The sequence below is a fragment of the Bos grunniens genome, chromosome 2 (genome assembly GCF_055505025.1).
Source record: "Bos grunniens cultivar Pamir isolate PY7600 chromosome 2, Bosgru_T2T1.0, whole genome shotgun sequence".
Taxonomy (NCBI): domain Eukaryota; kingdom Metazoa; phylum Chordata; class Mammalia; order Artiodactyla; family Bovidae; genus Bos; species Bos grunniens.
Genome location: NC_141166.1, coordinates 121,162,972 through 121,175,655, shown reverse-complemented (window position 1 = coordinate 121,175,655; position 12,684 = coordinate 121,162,972). Strand labels below are relative to the sequence as shown.

The window sequence follows — 12,684 nt, the reverse complement described above, 5'->3', positions numbered from 1 at the left end:
CGAGCGCGGGGGGAGGGGCGGGCGCGGCGACGGCGCGCGCTCTCGCTCGCTGCTTGCCTGGCGGAGGGGCGCGCGCCGCCGGCGGCCGGCGGGCGCGAGCTGTTCCCGCGCGCTCCCGCGCGGTCTCTCCGCGCCTCCCTTCACCCGGGGGGCGCACGCGTCCGCCCGCGCGCGGCCCGGACAAAGAGCGCGGCGGGGACCCGGCGGACTGGCCCCTGCCGCCCTTGGCCGCGGAGCCCTTGCCGGAGAAGGCGGGGGCGCGGGCGCCGTCTCGCGGGGCCGCTGTGCCGCGGGGTGGCTTCCGGCCTGAGCCCGCCTCCGGAGCGAGGCTGCCCATTGGACTACCCGCCCCCACAGGCTGGAGCTGGGGTCATGCCCGGGCTGGCCCACTCCCCTCTTCCAGCGCACTGGCCAGCGTAGTCCACGGAGACCCCATGCCTGGGCAAGGGCCTGGGTCGCGTGGCCGGTAGTCCCCCACTGCTCTGGAAGATTGGAGACTAATGGGTGTCGTTGACTAGGCCAGGTACGGAAGCAGAGGAAAGCTGCCACCTGCCCCTCCTGAGAGCTCACGGGGCAAGATGAGGTCTTGGACACTGAGGGAAGAAAAAAGGATTTCGAGACCAGGTGGTCAGCCTCTGTTTCTCTTTGGCCCTCGGCCTTCCAAAGAGAAAGGTCCTATGGATGCTTTCAAAACTTAAAAATTCAAAACGATCAAAGTGAAGAGGAACGTAAGGAGGGTTCATACCTGATGCTTTGCTAGATTCTCTTCTAATGTGCATACTAGATACCAGTTCTGGAGAGCGAAATCCCTAAGTGGTACTGGGTCAGAATGTCCACACAGAAAAGCTGCAGATGGGGGATAGTGAAGGTTAGTTTTGTTCTGCCATTCTCAGTCTCCAGGTGGACTCTGCAGCTTTTGCCTCAGGGAACAAAGTGGCCAGAAGTACAGAAACTTCCTGTTTGCAGCCCAGACCTTCTCCAGCTCCTGAGAACTTGCTCCAATGATGGAGCCCCAAAGGAATTTGTGGATTCCTCTCCCACAAGTGTCAGGGGCAGGGGTGCTGGGAGAATGTGGAGTTCACAGAGAATGGCAGAGTCATAACAGATGAAATAGAATTAAAGGAAAAAAGAAAAAAAGGCTGAGTGAGCCAATATGCTTATTTTTCCTCCAAATAGAAAAGTTTTGGTAAAGGATTGCTTAACAATTCTAATGAGTAAGTTACATTTCTGTGATTTTTCCTAAGACACAATCATTCAGTGAACATTTTGGAGGTCTATGCCCCAGGTGCTGGGCGCAAAATTTACTCATTCAACTACTGTGTGACTAAAGCCACATCTCTCTACTCTGTGTTAGAAGCAACGGATCCAGAAGGGGAACAGGTAATTAAAGTGCACCAGGTTGGCTAGAAGGAAGGACACTAGTCAGAACGAATATGAAGTCTCAGATGTTGAAGACAGAGCATAGTGTGTGTGTTGACAAGCAGTTTGATTGGGCTGGATTAAATTGTACTTGTGGAAAGAGCTTGTTAGTGAAAATACCGGCAGAAGGTTCTCCCAACTTTTACACTGTGCTAGCAAAAGCCAACCAATTTGGAGTTTGGATTTTTCTCTGTTTGGAATGTGAAGTTGTGAAAGGAAAGCTATATATTTAAAAAAAAAAAAAAAAAAAGGATTGTTTTAGGAAATCTAATATCACAGAAGTAGACTGAAGGCCCAAAGGCCATGGACTGATGAGGTTTGGGTGGAGCTGGGAGATAAAAGATATTTAGTTATGTTTTGGTAGCATTTTCCATGATAGAAGAAACAATAGTGAACTGAAAAGCAAGGCAACTAGATTCTAATCTCATTTTACTGGATTCATGTGACCTCAGGCAAGTTACATTTTCCAATTAAATCTTTCTCCTCTCATGGCTCAAAAATTTCATGATTCTTCAATGTGTTTGAAGTCATGGAGTTCCACACAATACTCACACAACAGAATACTTAGGAACTACCGAATGCTAAGAAATTGGAGTGAAATAGAGGTGCTGCCCTTACTGAGCTCATTGTATAGTGGGACAGCCAGAAATGTAGACTACAGAATGAGAAGAGCTACATTAAAGGAGTGAACAGAATGAGTGATGTATTAATAATTATTAATTAAAAATTAGTCATGGAATAAATTATTAAACTTGAGGTTATGTATGGGTCAAAAAAAGTAACAACGAACTGGGCCTGAAATGATCATTAAGTGATAATATAACCAGTGCTCTGGGCAAATTATCTAGGACATAATAAGTGTTCAATAAATAGTACTCAGGAAATGGCAACCCACTCCAGTATTCTTGCTTGGAGAATCCCATGGACAGAGGAGCCTGGCAGGCTACAGTCCACAGGGTCGCAAAGAGTTGGGCAGGACTGAAGCAACTGAACATGCATGAATGCACAAAATTGTTAAAGTCACCAGAAAGAAAATGAATGGTTCTGTCGAGGTTAGGGACATTAGGGGCATGCCCCTACAATAGTAGGTAAGCAGCTGCTTTTACCCTTGAAAATAGGAACCATGTCTTATATGCATCATGTCGGCATACAGAGTTTGCCTAATGCAAATTATTCTATAAAGTATGCAATAAAAATTTTCCTGTATGACCCCTCAAAATAGTACGACAAAGTAGACTTCAGCTACTGCAAGAAGATGGTTCCCTCTTGGTTTCCTCTTTTTCTGTTCTTGGTATGGGGTCCTGCCAGCTTCTAGCTCACAGCTCTGAGAAAGTCAGAAGAGGAAAGATACAAAATTCAATATTGCCATGAAGACCTCTTCTTCCCTTCCTCTCACAAATGCCATGACCTAAAGTAACTGGTCATTACGAGGAGAGACAAGGCAGGTTCCAGAATCCTTTAGACTTCCCTGATTTGGGAATTGCTTTTTCCCATGCTTTTCCCCATGCTTTTCAGTAGGTCTCAGTGTTATACATGTACATAAGTATGTGTGTGTATAACCAAGAATTCTATAGGAATACACATTTGATTTGCTTAAGTTTCTGAAATGAGTAATTATATAAACTATAGAGGGGCCACAGATCTTTTAAAATCACCCACCACGGCCAACAACATACCTTATACACGGATGTAGAATACTTGTTACTTTGCTTTGCTGCTTTCATTTATTTCCTTCCGCACAACAACCTTTCTCAACATCCTTTCCTTTTACCCTTCTTTTTTTTTAGGCTGTTTCAGATGTTATCCAGTTATGTGCATGCATTTGTCCTCTGGCTATAAAATTATCTTTCTCTATCCATTAAAAAAAAAACAAACAGATTTTGGTTTATTAGGAAGTCATTTCTTGGCCTGAGCTTAGTTTAAGAAGCCAAGGTTGCCATTGTTACTCTCAGTGTCTCTGGGCCTCCAGAGTCCAATGTGCCGATTGGCATCTAGTGTGCCCCCATTGTGTCGTGCGTACAAAACCTGCCGTGTGCCATAGGCTGGACTGGAACCTGGAAATGGGAAGACGGCTTAAACCTCTATTTGACTTCAGGGCACGAAGCTCAGTGATCATTTTCTCCTTTCCTCCTTTGACATAAGTCTGAGGAAGAGTATATATACCAAAAAGGGCTATGTCTTTATTCCATAAAGAGCTTGTCCACATGAAATGAAAGCATAAGCACCTTAATAAGGCAAAAGGCATGAACAGATAATTGTTTTTTTTTTCCTTTAGCCACACCGTGGGGCTTGTGGGATTCTAGTTTCCAGACCAGGGATCCAACCTGGGCCCTCTGCAATGGAAGCGTAGAGTCCTGACAACTGGACCACTAGGGAATTTCCTGAACATATGAATTTTAAAAAGAAATACATTTATTTAACCTTATTTAAAAAACACACACCCACACCACCATAACATTGTAAAGTAATTGTCCTCCAATAAAACACACATATACAACTCAATCTCGCTCAGTTCAGTTCAGTTGCTCGATTGTGTCTGACTCTGCGATCCCATGGACTCAACCTTGCTAGGCAGCAAAAAAAGGGAAAATTAAAATGAAATACCTACCAACATAATGAAAACAATTTTCAGTGTTTACAATTATTGCTGGCAGATTCATTAAAAAAAAAAATTCCCATTGTCTATTTTCAGTAGCATGAGAGTTGGTACTAGCTGTTTCAAAAACAACTTCAAAGTTTGTGTCAAGTCTTAAATATGTCCATGTCCTTTAACCAAATTACTCCATTTCAAGAAATGTATCTTAAAAGGTACTCTAACTACAGAAAAAGTAACATTGAAAAATTGGGAGTTCTCTGGTGATTCAGTTGGTAAAGAATCTGCCTGCAGTGCAGGAGACCTGGGTTCAATCCCTGGATCAGGAAGATTCCTTGGAGATGGGAATGCAGCCCACTCCAGTATTCTTACCTGAAGAATTCCATGGACAGAGGAGTCTGGCAGGCTACAGTCCATGGGATCAAAGAGTTAGACACAACTGAGCAACTAACACACAACTATAGAAAAATGACTATAGAAACTGATTCACCCAATGAAATTTGCAGTTATTACAGTAATTCATATGAAGATTATGCAAAACTACAAAAACAGATTATGATAACATCATTTATTATTATAATAATAAATGAAGGCAGGATTTGTTTATTTTGTGAAACCAGAGCTTGACTTAATGCCTAGGAAGAAAACTGGCAAAATAAGTGCTCAGTAAATATCTGTGCAAAATATGGCACAAAAATGAATTTGTACATATCTTTACAACTAGCAAGACCAAAATATATGAAAGGAATGTACTCTAAAAGGTTAACTATGCTTATATTTTAGAGCAACTATGAAAAATCTTTTAACTCTTTTTTTATTAATTTTCTTCTTTTAAATAAGCAGGTACTACTTTTATTACAAACCTGTATGCAGGTCAGGAAGCAACAGTTAGAACTGGACATGGAACAACAGACTGGTTCCAAATAGGAAAAGGAGCACATCAAGGCTATATATTGTCACCCTGCTTATTTAACTTCTATGCAGAGTACATTATGAGAAATGCTGGGCTGGAGGAAGCACAAGCTGGAATCAAGATTTCCAGGAGAAATGTCAATAACCTCAGATATGCAGATGACACCTCCCTTATGGCAGAAAACAAAGAAGAACTAAAGAGCCTCTTGATGAAAGTGAGAGAGGAGAGTGAAAAACTTGGCTTCAAGCTCAACATTCAGAAAACAAAGATCATGGCATCCGGTCCCATCACTTCATGGCAAATAGATGGGGAAACAGTGAAACAATGTCAGACTTTATTTTTTGGGACTCCAAAATCACTACAGATGGTGATTGCAGCCATGAAATTAAAAGACGCTTACTCCTTGGAAGGAAAGTTATGACCAACCTAGACAACATATTAAAAAGCAGAGACATTACTTTGCCAACAAAGATCTGTCTAGTGAAGGCTATGGTTTTTCCTGTGGTCATGTATAGATGTGAGAGTCGGACTGTGAAGAAAGCTGAGCACCGAAGAATTGATGCTTTTGAACTGTGGTGTTGGAGAAGACTCTTGAGAGTCCCTTGGACTGCAAGGAGATCCAACCAGTCCCTCCTAAAGGAGATCAGTCCTGGGTGTTCATTGGAAGGACTGATGTTGAAGCTGAAACTCCAAAACTTTGGCCACCTGATGCAAAGAGCTGACTCATTTGAAAAGACCCTGATGCTGGGAGGGATTGGGGGCAGGAGGAGAAGGGGATGACAGAGAATGAGATGGTTGGATGGCATCACCGACTCAATGGACATGGGTTTGGGTGGACTCCGGGAGTTGGTGATGGACAGGGAGGCCTGGTGTACTCCGGTTCATGGGGTCGCAAAGAGTCGGACACCACTGAGCAAGTGAACTGAACTTTTATAATGAGAAAAAATGATATGAATAAATACAGAGGGAAACATTTGGTGAAGATTGATACTGTTTTAACAGTTTTCTAATTTGTTATTTTTATAAATTAAAAAAATGAAAATTCAAGTGGACTTTCAGATTGTCAAAAGTTTTTAGGTTGATAGAAAAAATAGGAAAGACCATTTTTAAAACTGTTAAAAGGCTGTGAGAGAGGTTGTTGTTCAATCACTAAGTTGCGTCTGATCTTGATTTATTTCCTTGCAGTCCAAGGGACTCTCAAGAATCTTCTCCAGCACCACAATTTGAAAGCAACAATTCTTTGGCACTCAGCCTTCTTTATGGTTGAACTCTCACATCCTTACATGACTACTGAAAAAACCATTGCTTTGACTAGACAGACCTTTGTTGTTAAAGTGATGTCTCTGCTTTTTAATATGCTGTCTTGGTTCGTCGTAGCTTTCCTTCCAAAGAACAAGTGTCTTAATTTCACGGCTGCAGTCACCATCTGCAGTGATTTTGGAGACCAAGTAAATAAAGTCTCTCACTGTTTCATTGTTTCCCCATCTATTTGACATGAAGTGATGGGACCAGATGCCATGATCTTAGTTTTTTGAATATTGAGTTTTAAGCTAGCTTTTTCACTCTCCTCTTTCATTTTCATCACGAGGCTCTTTAGTTCCCCTTAACTTTCTGCCATTAGAGTAGTGAAGTGAAGTGAAGTGAAGTTGCTCAGTTGTGTCCGACTCTTTGCAACCCCGTGGACTGTAGCCCACCAGGCTCCTCTGTCCATGGGATTCTCCAGGCAAGAATACTGGAATGGGTTGCCATTTCCTTCTCCAGGGGAATCTTCCCAACCCAGGGATCGAACCCGGGTCTCCTGCATTGAAGGCAGACGCTTTAACCGCTGAGCTACCAGGGAAGCCCATTAGAGTAGTAGCCTCTGCATATTTGAGGTTGTTGATATTTCTCCTGGCAATCTTGATTCCAGCTGGTAATTCATCCGGCCTGGCATTTTGCATGATGTACTCTGCATATAAGTTAAATAAGCACGGTGACAATATACAGAGTTGATGTACTCCTTTCCCAATTTTGAATTAGTCAGTTGTTCCATGTCTAGTTCTAAGTGTTGCTTCTTGATCACATACAGATTTCTCAGGAGACAGGTAAGGTGGTCTGATATTGCCATCTCTTTAAGAATTTTCCACAGTTTGTTGTGATCTACACAGTCAAAGGCTTTTAGTATAGTCAATGAAGCAGAAGTAGATGTTTTTCTGGAAGCCCCCTGCTTTCCCCATGATCCAGCAAATGTTGGCAATTTAATCTCTAGTTCCTCTGCCTCTTCAAAATCAAGCTTGTACATCTGGAAATTCTTGTTTCACATACTGCTTGAAGACTAGCTTGAAGGATTTTGAGCATAACCTTACTAGCATGTGAAACAGGCTCAAAGAGAACAATGTTTGGCATTCCCCTTCTTTGGAATTGGAATGAAAACTGAACTTTTCCAGTCCTGTGGCCACTGCTGAGTTTTCCAAATTTGCTGGCATATTGAGTGCAGCACTTAACAGCATCATCTTTTATGATTTTAAATAGTTCAGCTGGAATTCCATCACCTCCACTAGCTTTGTTCATAGTAATGCTTCCTAAGGCCCACTTGACTTTACATTCCAGGATGTCCAGCCCTAGGTGAGTGACCACACCATTGTGGTTATCCAGGTCTTTGAGACATATCTTGTATAGTTCTTCTGTGTATTCTTGCCACCTCGTCTTAATCTCTTCTGCTTCTGTTAGGTCCTTGCCATTTCTGTCCTTTATCATGAGCGTCTTTGCATGAAATGTTCCCTTGGCATTTCCAATTTTCTTGAATAGATCTCTAGTATTCCCTATTCTATTGTTTTCCTCTATTTCTTTGCATTGTTCACCTTAGAGGGCCTTCTTATCTCTTCTTGCTATTCTTTGGAACTCTGCATTCAGGTATATCTTTTCCTTTCTCCCTTGCCTTTCAGTTTTCTTTCCTCAGCTATTTATAAAGCCTCTTTGGACAACCACTTTGCTGTTTTGCATTTCTTTTTCTTTGGGATGGTTTTGGTCACTGCCTCCTGTACCATGTTATGAACTTCTGTCCATAGTTCTTCAGGCACTCTGTCTACCAGATCTATCCCTTGAATCTATTTGTCACTTCCACTATATAATCATAGGGATTTGATTTAGGTTATACGTGAATGGCCTGGTGGTTTCCCCTACATTCTTCAATTTAAGTGTGAATTTTGAAATAAGGAGCTCATGATCTGAACCACAGTCAGCCCCAAGTCTGATTTTGCTGACTGTATAGAACTTTTCCATCATTGGCTGCAAGAACATAATCAATCTGATTTCAGTATTGACCATCTAGTGGTGTTCGTGTGTAGAATCATCCCTTGGGGTGTTGGAAAAGGGTGTTTTCTATGACCAGTGAGTCCTCTTGACAGAACTCTATTATCATCTTTGCCCTGCCTCATTTTGTACTCTTAAGTCCAAACTTGCCTATTACTCCAGGTATCGCTTGACTTCCTACTTTTGCATTCCAATCCCATATGATGAAAAGGACATCCGTCTCTCTCTCTCTCTTTTTTATTTGGTATTAGTTCTAGAAGGTGTTGTAAGTCTTCATAGAACTGGTCAATTGCCGTTTCTTTGGCATTAGTGGTTGGTGCATAGACTTGGATTACTTGTGATGTTGAATGGTTTGCCTTGGAAACAAACCTAGATCATTCTGTTGTTTTTGAGATTGCACCCAATTACTGCATTTCAGTAGCTTCCCTGTTGGTTCAGATGGGAAAGAAACTGCCCACAACATGGGAGACCCAAGTTTGATCCCAGGGTCAGGAAATCCCCTGGAGAAGGAACTGGCAACCCACTCTAGTATTCTTGCCTGGAGAATCCCATGGATACAGGAACCTGGAGAGCTAGAGTCCAAGGGGTCACAAAGAGTCTGACATAACTAAGCAACTAACATACACACACACACTGCATTTTGGACTCATTTGTTGACTATGACAGGGAGGCCCGGCGTGCTGCAATTCACGGGGTCGCAAAGAGTCAGACACGACTGAGTGACTGAACTGAACTGATTGACTATGAGGACTACTCTATTTCTTCTAACTTATTCTTGCCCATAGTAGTAGATATAATGGTTATATGAGTTAAATTTGCCCATTCCCATCCATTTTAGTTCACTGATTCATAAAGTGTCAGTGTTCCATCTTGCCATCTCCTGCTTGACAGCATCCAATTTACCTTGATTGATGGACCTAACATTCCAGGTTCCTATGCAGTACTCTTCTTAAAGCTTTGGACTTTACTTGCTCCACCAGACACATCCACAACTGAAAGTTGTTTCTGCTTTGGCCCATCCACTTCTTTCTTTCTTGAGCTATTGACATGACTTCTGCAATGCCCAAGTGGCGTATTGGATACCTTCCAACCTGTGGGGCTCATTATCCAGTGTCATATCTTTTTGCCTTTTCATACTCTCCATGGGGTTCTCCAGAGAAGAACACCAGAGTGGGTTGCTGTTTCCTCCTTCAGTGGACCATGTTTTGTTAGAACTCTTCTTTTTGACCTGTCTGTCTTGGATGGGTCCTGCATAGCATGGCTCATAGTTTCATTGAGTTAAGCAAACCCCTTTGCCACAACAAGGCTATGATCCATTAAGCAGTGTGTGAAGGGGCTCTTCATAAATAAAACAATAAACCCTTGCTCAAGGACAGATAGATCACTGAAACAGAAATAACGAGAATTAGGTGATTTAATATATAGCAAATGAGACTTCATCAAAAACATAGAAAAATGAAGGATTATTTAATTAATAATATTTCGTTAATGATATTGAAGTAGCTAGTTCCCAATATGGAAAAGATCACTTAGAATCATACCTTATATCTCAACATGAATTACAGATTGACTCAAGAGTTAAGTTTTATAAAGTCACTCCTTGGAAAAATGAGAATAATTTGATTACTTAATATAGATACAGATGAGTTATGATATACTATGCTAAAATCTAACAAAAAAAATCACAGAAGAAAAATATATTTAATGAGGCACAAAAATTGAATACTCAATATGCTTACCAACACATATACACATGCTATCACCAGGCTGAAACAGGAAAATAGACAAAGCAGTTTGTACTATGAAAACTGATTAATATATATCAAATATAATTTTATATAGTTTTCAAAAATATCCAATTATCATAGACAGTTAAAGGACATGTTAAAAAATGGAGATTATTAAACTATATGTTGCTCTAAGAAATATATATATATGCATGTGTATACTTATATATATATACACACACACACACACATATAGTGCAACAAAATAGAGGAAAACAATAAAATGGGAAAGACTAGAGAGCTCTTCAAGAAAATTAGAGATACCAAGGGAACATCTCATGCAGAGATGGGCACAAGAAACAACAGAAATAGTATGGACCTAACAGAAGCAGAAGATTTTAAGAAGAGGTGGCAAGAAAACACAGAAGAACTATACAAAAAAGATCTTCATGATCCAGATAACAATGATGGTGTGATCACTCACCTAGAGCCAGACATCCTGAAATATGAAGTCAAGTGGGCCTTAGGAAGCATCACTATGAACAAAGCTGCTGCTGCTAAGTCACTTCAGTTGTGTCCGACTCTGTGTGACCCCATAGACGGTAGCCCACTAAGCTCCCCCGTCCCTGGGATTCTCCAGGCAAGAACACTGGAGTGGTTTGCCATTTCCTTCTCCAATGCATGAAAGTGAGAAGTTAAAGTGAAGTCGTTTAGTCGTGTCCAACTCTTAGTGACCCCATGGACTGCAGCCCACCAGGCTCCTCCGTCCATGGGGTTTTCCAGGCATGAGTACTGGAGTGGGGTTAGCAGAGGAGATTGAATTCCAGTTGAGCTAATTCAAATCCTAAAAGATGATGCTATTAAACTGATGCACTCAATATGTCAGCAAATTTGGAAAACTCAGCAGTGGCCACAACTCTGGAAAATGTCTGTTTTTCATTCCAATCCCAAAGAAAGGCAATACCAAAGAATGCTCAAACTACAGCACAATTGCACTCATCTCACACATTAGCAAAGTGATGTTCAAAATTTTCCAAGCCAGGCTTCAACAATACGTGAACCATGAACTTCCATATATTCAAGCTGGATTTAGAAAAGGCAGAGGAACCAGAGATCAAATTGCCAACATCTGTTGGATCATAGAAAAAGCAAGAAAGTCCCAGAAAAACATCTACTTCTGCTTTATTGACTATACCAAAGCCTTTGACTTGTGTGGATCACAATAAACTGTGGAAAATTCTGAAAGGGATGGGAATACCAGACCACCTTACCTGCCTCCTAAGAAATCTGTATGCAGGTCAGGAAGCAACAGTTAGAACAGGACATGGAACAACAGACTGGTTCCAAATAGGAAAAGGAGTATGTCAAGCTGTATATTGTCACCCTGCTTGTTTAACTTAAATGGCAGAGTACATCATGCAAAATGCTGGGCTGGATGAAGCACAAGGTGGAATCAAGATTACTGGGAGAAATATCAATAACCTCAGATATGCAGAAGACACCATCCTTATGGCAGAAAACAAAGAAGAACTAAAGAGCCTCTTGATGAAAGTGAAAGAGGAGAGTGAAAAAGTTGGCTTAAAGCTCAACATTCAGAAAACGAAGATCATGGCATCCGGTCCCATCACTTCATGGCAAATAGATGGGGAAACAATGGAAACAATGAGAAACTTTATATTTGGGGGCTCTAAAGTCACTGAAGATGGTGACTGCACCCATGAAATTAAAAGATACTTGCTCCATGGAAGAAAAGTTATGACCAACCTGGACAGCATATTAAAAAGCAGTGACATTATTTTGCCAACAAAAGTCCGTCTAGTCAAGGCTATGGTTTTTCTAGTAGTCATGTATGGATGTGAGAATTGGACTATAAAGAAAGCTGAGCACCGAGCAACTGATACTTTTGAACTGTGGTATTGGAGAGGATTCTTGAGAGTCGCTTGGATTGCAAGGAGATGCAACCAGTACATTCCAAAGGAGATCAGTCCTGGGTGTTCATTGGAAGGACTGATGCTGAAGCTGAAACTCCAATACATTGGCCACTTGATGCAAAGAATTTACTCATTTGAAAAGACCCTGATCTGGGAAAGATTGAAGGTGGGAGGAGAAGGGGATGACAGAGGATGAGATTGTTGGATGCCATGACCAACTCGATGGACATTAGTTTGAGTCAGCTCTGGAAGTTGGTCATGGACAGGGAATCCTGGTGTGCTGCCATCCATGGGGTCACAAAGAGTCAGACACAACTGAGCAACTGAACTGATACACACACAGGGGTATACATAGATATACACAGTATATACAAGGGTATATATGTATATAGGCTCATATATAATATATATACACATATATACAGAGCTGTATATACATACACACACATATATACAGGGGTGTGTGAATATATGGGCTTATGTATATAATATATATATACATATGTACAAGAGTATAGCACGGGCGGCTGCAACGATGCACATAGCGTGGGTGGCTGCGACGGTGCACAAGCATGGGCAGCTACGACCATGCACATAGTGCAGCGGAGAGGAGCTATCCTACATCCAAGGTCAGGGGCGGCAGCCGGGAGGAGCAACCCCACATCCAACGAGTGGTGGCTGTGCGGGCGCAGGAGGGCCTACAGGAGCTATTCCACGTTCAAGGTCAGGAGGGGCGGCAGTGAGGAGATACCCCTCGTCCAAGGTAAGGAGCAGCGGCTGCGCTTTGCTGGAGCAGCATGAAGAGATACC

At 42.0% G+C, this 12,684-nt stretch overlaps 1 protein-coding gene across 3 annotated transcripts in view; it reads right to left on the bottom strand.

Moving 5' to 3' along the window:
* UBE2E3 (ubiquitin conjugating enzyme E2 E3) overlaps positions 1 to 244 on the bottom strand; it is a 92,155-nt gene extending 91,911 nt beyond the window's left edge. For all 3 annotated transcript variants that reach the window (XM_086371161.1, XM_086371181.1, XM_086371189.1), the window contains exon 1: positions 58 to 244. The gene's annotated coding sequence lies outside the window, so the exon portion shown is untranslated. The remainder of the gene's footprint in view (positions 1 to 57) is intronic.
* Between the last annotated feature and the right edge of the window lie 12,440 nt (positions 245 to 12,684).